Here is a 13311-nt window from a genome sequence, read left to right as displayed (position 1 = left end):
AGGGCGGTCATCGGTAAGGACTCACTTTAACACACCTGCTCATATCCACAAATCAATATCTGGACACAACGGGTTAGTGCGTATTGGTTTATTTTAAGGTCTTGAACGGTTTAGCCAATACGCACTGTAAACCAGCAACCCACAAATCCTATTCAGGAATTGTTGTAATGTCTGTCAGTCTTGTTAAATATCACTGGCCAGGAGTGCATGCTGATGTATGCATGATAGACAGCTCAGGAGAAGGTTGGGTGAGTGTTGTGTTTGAGTGTTTTATGAATGTCAGTTGGGGGCCTGAGCTGGGAGTGAGGGCGGCCAGTGGGTCTGTCCTTTTGATGTATACCTGTGTCTACCAGATCCTGCATGTACATACCACCAAGTAACTGGAGTTTGTACATATGCGACTATGTTAAATGAAGCATCCTGGTTTAACCTATGTGGCTCCACAGCTGGTCTGTGTAAACGGTCAGAGCCTTACCTTACCTCACATCTTAACATTGGCAACGAGGATACATAAGATCCCACAATCTAAGAAGAGACATCACCTGCTACAGGAGACACAGCAGCAACTGAATGAAGTAAGGAGAGCTGTGAGGGGGGGAGACACAGCCATATTACAGCACCCACCATTCCCTCCCCCATCCATACAGTTCATGAACCATCCTCTCCCAGCGTTTTGAACTGTAATTATCCCCATGTGTCCTCTGGGTGGAAGGCCCCCACTAGCATCTGACACCCAGAGCATTACCAACATGTGAACAGTATTTCCCTCAAAGGCCAGTGCTGGAGAATAGGCATCGAAAACATGCCATTCCCAGAGCAATGGATTTCTAAAATAAAAAAAAAAATTGCCCTACCGCCATAAGGAAATAGCGCTGAGGCTCAGTGACTGAATTTTGGAGCCTAGCTGGAGGCCGTTGGGCAGCACGCACCCAACAGTGCCTCTGCGTTACAGGCATGCCGTTTTCCCCAGTGCCATGGCTTGCCTTCATTGAATGCTGTGGAGCTCATTAGAGGAAAGGTCTCCTCAACGCTCATCCAGCGCGATGGCGTGACAAATACATTTGAGCCGAGCATCCGAAACTGGAAGCTGTACAAACCGTGTCGGTCGCTGTGTTACTGAAACCCGAATTACAGCTGAGAACACATGAAATGTTTGATGGAGCACAGTGCTTAAAAGGAGCTTTGCTACCGCCGCAAATGTGCCCGATATAAGGATATAGGTACCATGTTTGTATTATTGCTGCAGCTCAGGGATAAAGGAAGGTTTGACAGTTTCCTCCTAAGTTCAATCGGAACCCGGACTTATGTGGTGGAGCTAAATATTTCTCTTACATGCTGTGCTGGGGGCAGAGAATTGTATAGGACTTTGGCGGTATTGCGGAGCTGAGCTGCATTAAGAATGTAACTGTTTTGGATGAGAGCGAACAGTTCACGCGAGGTCGAGGCTACAGCACCCGAGCGAACAAATAATTTTTGGATACAGATGGAATTTTGAAGTTATGCGGCTGCGTCTATGAAATTTTTTTTTAAAAAGTCTACTCCTGCCCTACGTTTAAGATGATGTGCTGGCATTCTGGAAGTTTTGTTCCAATGAATGACAAAGATTAACGTTGCCAATATCAAGTGGCGAACTGATTCAAACATGACTTGGGGGGGTGGGGGGGTTTGGGCGCAATGAAAATGGCTGCCTAGGTACAGAGCTATGTCCTGACTAACATCTGTGGTTAAAATATCCCTATTCGGAGAACCCCGCAGACAATAAAAAGGAGCAGAAAGCGCAACCAACGACCCTTACAATAAGCAGAAGAAATCCTGAGCAAAAACGTTAAGGCGGAGAGAAACTACGACAAGGAGAACTTCGGGCGGCAGGGGGAGGATGTGGCTCGCGCCTCCTCTCAGTACTGCCCGAGACCAGGAGTGAGCCGCTGACATTCTAGCCGGCTGGTCATAGAGATCTGGAGGCCTAGCACGACGATTCACTGAGGCCCGGTCACAACTCCTTGAAGGCAGAGAAGACCAGTTCAGTGAGATCACACACTGCATTTCTCCTGTGGCGGACGAAGTGGAGGACAACCGAGAAGAGAGGCACTGGAATAAAAAACGCCCGATAAATATTCGGACAGCACCTGAGCTGCCCGTACTGAGGCCATCAAGGGGTGGCTGAAGAGAGGCCTTGTGCTGTGCCAGAGACAGCGTTACCTGATCCTGACGTGTGGCGACCTGTAACAGGAGCCGGGAAGAGGTCGCAACGAGGTAGGAGCGGTGGGCCTGTGCACGACATCGGGCTGGCTACCCGTCTCTACTTGGGGCCTGGTGGAGCGGCGGAAAACGAAGGGACCTCCAAGCGCACCGCCCTGCCGACTCATCCGCAGTGGGTGCGGGAGGCAATCCTAAGCCGGACAAACACCGCGCACCAGTGGGGGTGGAAGAAATAACGGAATAGTAGCGCGGGGCTGCAGCCCACCAACGGCCCGGAGGGGTTCCGCCGTGCAATATATTAGCAGCGAACGGTGGCAGCGCCTGAAGCCTATATTCTTCAGAGACGTTCCAAATACCCAAAGAGGTGAACATTAGAAGCTGAAAGTAAAACTACTATATTACGTGGGAAAGCACAACCCATTCATAAATAAATAGCAGAAGCTAGTGCTGACACCGGTCCTGTATCCCCTAGGCAAAACACTGAAGGCGAGGGGAAAAGACTTAAAAAAAATAAGGATCCTGCCTCTAGGGAACTAACGGAATTGCACGGGGCACAAGAAGCCCACACACAGCACAAATGAACATCAAACTAAGCTAAGGTAATGCTACTTGAAGATTGATGTACACCAGGATCGGTGAAATCACAGCATACTACGTAGGGCAACGCAACCCCACTGGTAGCAGAACACGTAAATCCGAAAACAGCAAAAACACACAACACACTAAGTGGGAAAACGAAACACAAAAACCCACAGACAGAAGATGCCCACACCAACTTGGAAAGTGAAACATATGGACAAAATACGGCAAAGAAAGGGTCACGGCAGGGGGAGGATGAACCCAAACACCCCATAGCAACACATTGGAATACAGAGAATACCTGTTTAACACAACAATGCAGAAAACTGCCAAACCCAAAACGTGCAAACCTAAGAGTCTGATCCTACATAGGTGGAGGAAACAAAAGGGATAAGCTGTGACAGCGACAGGGAATACCACACTCGCTGGCCACGAAGAAGCAGCCCGGCTGCGGACACAAAACGCACTCAAAAAGGTGCACGCTACGATCCCTTCTGAAGCATGATATTCCTGTACAACTAAAGGCTGCTCTCTGAAAAATCCCAAAAAAGCCTTGAGAGGAGAAATCAAAGACTAGAAACTCCGGATAAGCTACTACACTTTACAAACATGACTGCTGTGAAAATATGCTAAACCCACTGGAGAGTCCAGATCCGTAAATAGAAAAGGATCACACAGATCACGAACCACCAAGAAGATGTTGAAAGGGGCAGGGGCTAGAAAGAAGGGTCCAATGGACTCTTTACTAACAGCCAAACTGCAGACCCGGTGCCCGGTACACCGACCACTTCTAACATCCGGAATGAAGCGGACAGCGAAGACAAGAGTTGACAAACTAACCACCATAGTCCAAAACGGATTCCCTGCAATAAACGTGAAACTAGACGATATAGTATCAACCATCAGATCACTCAAGGCACGGGTAGACAAAGAAAGCTCCAGAATTATGGAAGCGGAAGGCAGAATTAGCAGCAACGAGGACACCATTGCTAACCACGACCGGGATATAACAACTGAAAAATGATTTCATTAAAAAAACAAACCAAATGCGAGGACCTCGACTCTCGTTCTAGGAGAAACATAAGGATTGTCGGTGTTTCTGAAAAATTTGGCAAAGGAGCAATGAACAACAAGTTGAATCTCTTCTGAAGATACTCTTCGGACCTGAGGCTTTCTCCGAACATTTCCTTGTAGAAAGAGCACACTGCACGCTTGCCCCAATGCCGAAACCCAGGGCACCACGCCGGACGATCATAGCACACCTCCTCAACTACAGAGACAGATGCAATACTCAGGCAGGCTCGGGAACAAGGTACGCTTTTCTACGAGGAGAATCGCATAAACATATACCCGGACTTTGCAGCAGGAGTCCAGGCCGACCAACGATCCTACGAACCAGTGAAGAGGCTGCTAAGGACGCGGCAGATCCAATATGAATTGATATTCCCAGCTAAAATGAGAATCCAACACGGGGGAAGAGCGCACTTTGAAACTCCGGCAGCGGCCATGCCTATATAGAAGCTCATATACCCCTATCCCCAGAAGGCTGTGGACCGGATCAAAATGGCAGGCCCCCCCTGTGGCAGACTGACACGGTCCAGATATTTAAAGGAATGGCGCAAATACTCTACACAACGATGGAATGGAATAAAACAGACATACGTGTGGTGCATCGCATATGAACAAGAAGCCGGGATGTGAGCCTAACAGATAATTGCGCTATGCATGCCAAACAGTACTTTCACCAGAGTACAACGGTGAATAGATATAATGATGAACAATGCCATCAGGGGTAACGGGTTGAAGATTACATTCCTGTCATGGAATGTTAAGAGGCCTGAACAATCCCTCAAAGACCAGAAAGGTTGGAGCATATGTGAACAGACACTCCCCACAGGTAGTTATGATAGAAGAAACACATACACAGGGGCCCAACAACGCAAACATACTTGCCTCCTGGGGTAAGCAGTGATACCACACAGAATACTCTACTCAAGCCCGAGGAGTCATAACGCTCCTACATCCATCGCTGGTATTCCAGACCAAAGGACACAAAATCGACCCCCAGGGTAGATATGTAATGGTATGGGGAGAGATGGCAGAAAGATCAGTTGTAGTAGTTAATACTTACGGTCCAAACATAGATGACCCAGACTTTTACCTCAGCATATTGGAATTACTGGCAACACTGGACACCTCTAGCATAATTATGGGTGGGGACTTCAATCTGGTCCTAGACTTAGAATTAGACAGATCCTCTAAAGTCAGAAAGGCACAAACCAAGGCATCTATTGCGCTAGACCAGAGCATGCCACAATTGACATTGAGAGACGCATGGAGGGTGTTGCACCCATGCACGAGAGAATATACATATTACTCGAGTGTACACGACTCAGAATCGCGGATCGACTATTGGCTACTGTCTGAGGATGTCCTGAGCGGAGTTGAGAACTACGAGATACATCCTCGAACACTGCTGTATCACTCCCCGATATCCCTTGAACAAATATTTAGAAATGCCCAAAACCACAAAGAATGGATGCAAACATACTTAAAGATCCTAATGTGACCGAATCACTACATATAGAAATGGAATAATTTTTTCAAAATAACATAGGGACGGTGGATAGATACTCAACAATCTGGGAGACGTTCAAGGCATGGGTGAGGGGGGCACTGATTTCCAAAACTACGGGACTACTGAGGTCAGTAAGACGCGAACTAGCCGAGACGGAGACAACTCAGAAATTTGGAAAATGACTATAGCGAAACCCGAAGTAAAGACACCCTAGCGGAGATAAACCAGCTCCTCAAAGATTTTGATAGGCTGAGGGAAATACAATACATAGCAGCTCCAACCAGAGCGCGCAGATATGGGGAAGGGAACAAGGCGGGAAGGGCACTGGCCAGCCTCATAAGAGCTGATCGCCAACATACTCCAATCACAACGGGGTAGTAACGGGGGGGTTGGGGAAATCAAGCCATAAACCACGAGTTCTTGAAGTTCTAACAAATACTGTATTCAAATAACAATAAGAAAACAATACCAGATATACAAACATACTTAGATGACCTGGAATTCCCGACACCCCCCATTAGAAGCTAAAATGGCCCTTGAAAGCCCGATTACTGAGGAAGAAATCACAGAAGCTATAAAAGCATTGAGTTTGGGGAGGGGCCCCAGGGTCTGATGGATTGGGGGTGGAATTATATAAAGAATTCGGAAAAGAATTGGTCCCAATTACGTTGAAAATGTGGGAAGAGGCACTGGAATTGGGTGAACTCCTGGAGTCTATGCGTGAAGCGATAGTGTTGCCAAAACCCTGCCGCCCTCCGCAGGACATGTCATCATATAGGCCACTGTCACTCATAAATGTGGACGGCAAGGTGTTGGCGAACAGGCTACTACCAAACACGCCGACACTGATCCATCCCGATTAGAATGGATTCATCCCCACAAGATCCACAGCTTTGAACCTGCGCAGGCTGTTCGCAAAAATGGCGCAGATAAATCCAGAAGCGCAGGCTGTGGCGATATCCCTGGACGCCGAGAAGGCATTTCACTCTGTGTCTTGGGTATACCTCCTCGAGGTGCTCGGAAGATTTGGAATGGGCCCCAATTTCATCAAATATGTTAAATTACTGTATACAAAAACAGGGGCAAGAGTGCTCACAAACAAGATTTCTGATTTATTCACACTGGGAAGGGGTACCAGACAGGGCTGCCCATTCTCACCAATATTATTTGCACTAGCCATCGAACCTATGGCTATAGTGGTCAGACTAAAACATGGAGATAAGGGAACACGAATGTCAGGCCCGCCCCAGTCGATCTCACTATATGCGGATGATACTTTATTTTATGTCCGGGACCCTGACATTAACCTAGCACCCCTAATGCAACACATATATAAAGTTACCGACTACTCAGGATACAAAATAAATAGTGAAAGAAAAATCAGAAATACTCCCACTGACGCCACACACCATACGTCCGATGATAACTGAGAACCTCAAATGGGCAGCCGGACACATACGATACTTAGGCATAATGATAACCCGAAACAGGCAGACACTGTACACGGATATAAGCAAATTATACAAACGCTCAACGTAAAGTTTCAAACATGGGCTAAGTTGCCTATCTCCTTAAATGGCCAAGTTGCTATCCTTAAGATGGTGGTTCTCCCCAAATTGCTCTACTGTTTTTTAAATATACCAATATGACAGGGTAGAACCTTCTTTGAAAAAAATAAGAGCAATGGCAGTGACATTTGTGTGGGACGGGAAGACCCCTAGAATGAAATGGGAAAAGCTCACCGAACTTTATAGTACAGGAGGACTGGCGGCACCAGATTTCGAATTGTATTATTTGGTGGCGCAAGCACAATTTTTAAAACACTGGTATGACCTAGAAGACCGCTCACCCCATGTATGCCTTGAAAATAGAAACCCCATATGACCCACTAGAAATACCCCGGTATACCGCCCACGCTGGACAAAACAATACAAAGACACTGGGACCCGAACAGGGAAGTTCGAATGCGTGACATGTTCCCGAATGGGAAATTTGTGACCAGGGAAAAATTTGGTGGGATGATAGGATGGGGACCACTTAAAACACTTGAGTATCACAGGATGAAATCGGCATTCAAGGCGTGTTGGCCACTTTTCCCAGATGAACCACCCTCACATCCGGGCATACAGGCAGCCACTTCAGGTACGGGACTGGGAGTCTCCAAACTATACTCATTAGTACAAACACACATCCCCACAATAAATAATACCAAAACTAAATGGGAACAAGACCTAAATACAAGCATCCCAGAGGAAAAATGGACCAAATATTGCATGCTTACGAAATCGGTGTCACTGAACGCAGGCCTTCGACTGGTTCAGTTCAAGATCCTAAATAGGCTCCATTATACCCCACCTAAGATGGCTAAATTCTCAACGGGTCACTCGGGGGAATGCCCTAAATGCAAGACAGCCCAAGCAGGATCATATCATATGTATTGGGAATGCCCTCGAATTATCACATTTTGGAAAGATGTAGCGGAAATACTGGAAGAAATCACACAGATCCTAGCGACCCCGTCTCCACAAAAATACCTATTACAGGCTGAAAAGACAAGGAGATGTCTCCAGTGCAGTAGCCAAAAGATGTATATTGAAAAGTTGGACAAACCCAGTCCCACCCAGGATTGAACACTTTCTCCGTGATTTGACTTGCGTAAATGAATGCGATGAACAATATACATTGATTGTGACACCAAGCAACCGTCCAAAGGACATATGGGCCCCATTCAGGGTGTACCTATGCGAAATGGCCTCAGATGAGGAAACTGCTGTGTGACTGAAATATAAATTGATAAAACATGTATTTAATGAGTAATATATGTATGTACTGCGATATGCGATGTGCAATAAGTTGAGTCTGTGTTGACCATTAATAAAAAAAAGTTTTTTTTTTTTTAAAAATACGACTCTTGAAGTGTGTTGAAAATGCCCTGGTTTCTACGAGAATAAGGGATTTATAGTTTCACGTGCAGCATGTGTGCAATGAAAATGCTTTACTAGATCAAGTTTCCAGAGATTGTTAAGATAGTGAGTATCCCAACATGAATAAGAGATAGATCCCTACCCAAAGTGTTTTGATGACAGTGAGTAACCTAAAATGAGACGGCATGTTTTCTAAAGGGATCATGTACAAGTTCAGATAAAATTACAAATAACTTTTGGTTATGAAGTGTTTTACATGCGTTAGGCACAGTTGAATGTTGCAGTATAAAAGGTCATGCAAGAAAAGAGAAATGGTTATTTTAGGACACTGCTCGCAGCATAAAGGATATGCAAATAGATTACAAATTGTTTTATTATATATAGGGCATGCAATTTCAGTACGTCTGCAATAGGCTGTGGGTATAGGTATACAAGTTAAAATGTGTAACAGATGCAGATTTCATGAAGTTAAAGTGACATGAGATGTTATTGAAAGATATGTGATCATTTACTGAATTTTGGGCCGTTGTCATTTCAAAGTGGTGCTTTGTGTCGTGGCCCATTAACGTTACATGTCATTGCTTAACCTTGTACCACATTGTTTTGTTGGTGCTTGCTCTGCTCAGGAATGCAAGGTCACAGTGATATGTTTGCATCCAGAATAGATGCTTTGAGTAGCAATTATGCAGCAGGTGCTTTATTCATGCTGTACAGGTTTTGCACCCAGTGGATGTCTTAAAGATGTGCTGACTGCTTCAACGGTATTTGAGCAGCCAATTATGGCACACGCCCTGGACTGTCCTTTGGCTGGACATACAAAAGGAAAAAAAAAAAGAAAATGGAAACGGGTAAATGTCCATGTGTCTTAAGTAGCGGTGCACATGTCTATAAAAAAAAAAATATATATATAGTAAATTGTGCAGGTTGAAAAGTGGTGTGTGCATTGTAGCTAAAATGTGAAAAGGTTGTGATAAAAGTATAGAAAATTACACATTGAATAGAACAGCTGGAAAGCACATACATAGCTTCATTGTAAAAATGTTGGCCACATTTTCCCTATTAGTTGCTCATTGTTCATTAGGATGTTAGGATTATAGTTGGTTCTGGGTGTTACCAGGAGCACCTCATCTGCTTAATTTGTTATGTTTGTGTGATGAGGAGTGTGCGGGTTTGTGTAAACATGCGCAAGAGTGTTATTACACTGGATGTTTGTGGCGTGGGGAGGTTGTATGATTAACATGATAGAGATGAACAAGGTTCGCTTCCGGGGTGTCAGGTTGGACGTGACATGACACCACCTGTTGTGAGAGGTTTGCTTGCACATGTTGCTTTGCTGCCTCATTCTACTATTCCGCTTTGGTTTGTTGAGTGTTGTAGTGCATGCATAGTCAGTGATGTGTCAGTGTTTCGCTTTTGGTGATGTTTGTATGCACAGATGTTTGAAGTTATGAATGAGCGTTTTGATTAGTATCTTGGTGGTTGATATTCTTGTGTGACTTTTATTTGGGTGATGAGAGGGAGTTGATTGCAAATGTTTGTGTCCGGAATTAGGAGGATTACATACCCCTTCTGTGTTTTTTCTGGTTATAGACAACACCACCTTACCTGTGTGTAAGCTTGTGGATCTCTGCAGCAATGTTTAGCTTTGGCACTGTATCGATTTTTTCTGTGATCCCCTCTTTCGTTTCCCCACCTTTTGGTGCACAGTTGGTTTCTTGTGGTTACCCTTGGGTGTTTGCGACAGTGTGGCAGACTCTGTATTCCCCGAGTGGTAGATCTGAATGGAAGGTTGTTTGGGTGTGGCAGAGAAATGCTGTATGGAAGAGAGATGTTGTGGTGTGCGACCGTTTATAGGAAGGGAGATGTACTGGCCAGGAGTGCATGCATGATGGACAGCTCAGGAGAATGTTATGCGAGTTTTCTATGAAGTTGGGGAACTGAGCTGGGAGCGAGTATGGCAGGGGTCTGTCCCTTTGATGTCTACCTGATCCTGCTATGTACACACCTTCAAGTAACTGGAGTTTGCACATATCTGACTATGTAAAACAAAGCATCCTGGTTTAACCAACGTGGCTCCACAGCTGGTCTGTGTAAATGGTCAGAGCCCTACCTCACATCTTAACACCAATCACCAAAACAAAATACTGTGACATTCAACTGACCAAAGACATGACTCATGTTCGGTGAGGTAGCGAAACTTCAGTTAGAAGGATTGTGAAATGGACTCTTCAGTAAAGATACTATTCAATGTAGAGCTCGCAAATGTGCAGTAGTGCCTTACCCAAGATTAAAATAGCACAAATAACATTCGTCAGCCAGAAATAAAAAGAAAAGGAAAATGTTTAAGAGGGGCAGCTGTAATAATACAGGTTTGTCATTTATTAGGATTATGAAAGCAGTGCTAAAGAAATAACCCAAACTTCCCATTCACAGCCGTGGTCAGCAAGAATATGACAGTGGAACTGCCATTAGTCGTGACGTCACGCTTCGGTGTGCGAGGATGACCCGCGCATGGGAACACGGCTAGAGTCATCTAGTGCACTGAAGGTAATACAGCAGCCAACGCGCTCTGAATAAATAAATGCAATTAAAGACGTGATTGCGGTACACAAGTGGCTGAACCTTGTTCAAGGAAAAATAATCAAGGATGACAATCGGAAAATTGATGATCGATATGAAAGCTACACGTTTATTTCCATCCTCACATATTGATATTGGCATGGTGGCCCCCAAAACATGACATTTATTGAACTTCCAACTGAATCATATGCGTTGAAAGTTGAAGGAAGTATTCTAAGCCGGGGCTTAACGCACAAAGTGGCCTAACGAATAACCCCAAGTGTACTCTGTGTGAGTACGTAATAAAAAAATAAATGACTGATAAAAGTGGCAGTATGGGTGTTCTGTAAGAATGTGTATAAATGTACGATGGACATAAACGTCAGCACTCTCCATCGCATAAACGAACAGAGCAACATAAATACAAACAGAAAACGCCAACGGGGGTCGTGATGGTGTGTTAGGCTGTACTTTTCTATAAGTTTACTTTGTTTGCAGAACATGCACATATGAGTGGTTAATACACATTCGATTCCATTCAGACAAGGCGCAGAGCGTGCAGACCACGGGTACAGACATGCTGCACACAATGCATGCCGGTTGTTCTTTTTTGAAAACGCGATAACATGTGCAACAAACAACATTAACTGTCCGCTCACTATTTCGAACTCTTCATGAATATTCTACTTGGCTCTTAAGCAAACAATCAAAATTCATGAATTGAAAAGGAGGCATTTCTATTGCAAATGTGCAACGTAAAGTAATACCCCTAAAAGGAGAAACTCGGGAGAGAAACACAATCCTCAGGAACGGACTTATTATACTTTTCATCTCCCCGCCTATCTCAATGGGTGTACTCAGACATTGGGGTGTAATCTATTTCACCCCTTTCATAACAAGTATGTACACCACTGGCACCATGTTACGCTCTCCAAGAACACAGGTCCTCTCTCACACTGGCACTGCCAATCCATATAAACCTTCACTTTACCAAGTACCCACATCCACCCCAAACACCGAGTTGCAGTCACCGGTTTTCTTCGCGCACAATGTCACTCATACCACAGGTACACAACACTCACTCCATTCACTCCATGCACCCCTTCCCCCGTTTACCTTTAAGTACCACTCACTTCACATCCGCCAGAAAGCCCCCTCTCACGGTCACCTGGTCCGGACTGTGCTCCTATGAAAGGGTGGCTCAAGAAATACCCACCCGGACACCCTGCCTTAACAGCAGGTCATAAGGCACAGCCTAAACACAGACACACATTGTCCGCCACATCAAGGAATCGGATAGACTACTTCAAAAGAGAGTAAAGGACCTAAGACGTTCTACACCACGTGATGCCGTCTGGCAGTTTTTCATTGCGCATGCTCACGTTGGTGTCCGTATCTGTATGTCTCCCATAATTTAGGCTCCTCCGTCAACAGAAGAAGAGACATAAACGTATGTCTTGACTCTAAGCAGTAAATTGGATTAACACTGCTCATGTGTAATTGATACAGCTCTGAAAATAAGATTTCCCGCCATTAAAGAACCAAGCTGCGCGTGCGCAAAGATCAATGCCTACTGTTTGAGCAACATACTGTAGGCAGGGGCGGAGCCAGCCTCAAAATTTGGCGGGGCGGGGCTGGATGGCAGTTTAGAAAACTGTTAGTGAGTGAGGCTGGACATTAAAGCTATTGTGCTTCTAATTACCAAACCAACGCCCCCCACGCCATTCCAGGAAGCTGAGTAGATATTATGCTTTCCTTTGGCCCATTATATCCATCTTTCACTCCAACTCAGCTTTTGTATAGCCATGATTCTGTAACAAGTGGGGCCTGGAGCTAATGTAGTATAGGCCCACACTAAGAAAAGCCTGCAGAAGGAAGGGCTGTTCTTCCCCCAGTCAAATGCACCTGAGTGACAGAGAGTAGTGAGGGAGGACGAACCAATGAGGAGAGGGGGAGGTTGTCCCCTTGAGAAAAGTTTTTAAATAATGGGTTGAAATAGTGCATTTTTCAGTACACTTTCTGTGATAAATTAGGTGAAAAGCCACACAGTTTACATGGTAAGACATTAAAAAGTCAATTAGATGTCAAGCCACCAACAATGCACAAGAACATTTTCAAACACATTTAACACATTTTCATAATGCCTTTACCCACTATATGCCAGTACTCCGCAAGTGTAAAAAAAGCATTTTCATATTGATTGTGCTCACATATGCCCATTCTGGTGCACCTAAACATGCCACTATTCCCACATAGGAAAATACTCATGTTTGCTTTGTACATAATGCCAGTAAGGATACTATAACAAAGCATGTTTATGCTGGCGCTCCCAATACAGGCCAGTATCCCCATTGAAGGACATACTCCTGTTGGCTTTGTCTTAATGGCAGTGAAAAAAAGCCATGCCACAATAAGAAAACATATCGTGGCTGGCTACACAAATCCTCCACTCCCCATATAGTAACTCTCATG

At 44.9% G+C, this 13311-nt stretch overlaps 1 protein-coding gene across 14 annotated transcripts in view; it reads right to left on the bottom strand.

The window, feature by feature from the left end:
• Positions 1 to 12159, bottom strand: part of MTF2 (metal response element binding transcription factor 2) — a 1089527-nt gene extending 1077368 nt beyond the window's left edge. For 9 of the 14 annotated variants that reach the window (XM_069641818.1, XM_069641822.1, XM_069641814.1 and 6 more), the window contains exon 1: positions 11973 to 12159. The gene's annotated coding sequence lies outside the window, so the exon portion shown is untranslated. Of the gene's footprint in view, positions 1 to 11955 lie in introns of all 14 variants that reach the window. The other 5 variants (XM_069641820.1, XM_069641817.1, XM_069641821.1 and 2 more) reach the window with 1 other exon arrangement.
• Between the last annotated feature and the right edge of the window lie 1152 nt (positions 12160 to 13311).

Source organism: Ambystoma mexicanum, chromosome 1q (assembly GCF_040938575.1).
Source record: "Ambystoma mexicanum isolate Mex_15411 chromosome 1q, UKY_AmexF1_1, whole genome shotgun sequence".
NCBI classification, from domain to species: domain Eukaryota; kingdom Metazoa; phylum Chordata; class Amphibia; order Caudata; family Ambystomatidae; genus Ambystoma; species Ambystoma mexicanum.
The sequence above is the reverse complement of the archived record's forward strand: the minus strand, read 5'-3'. Positions and strand labels throughout refer to the sequence as shown.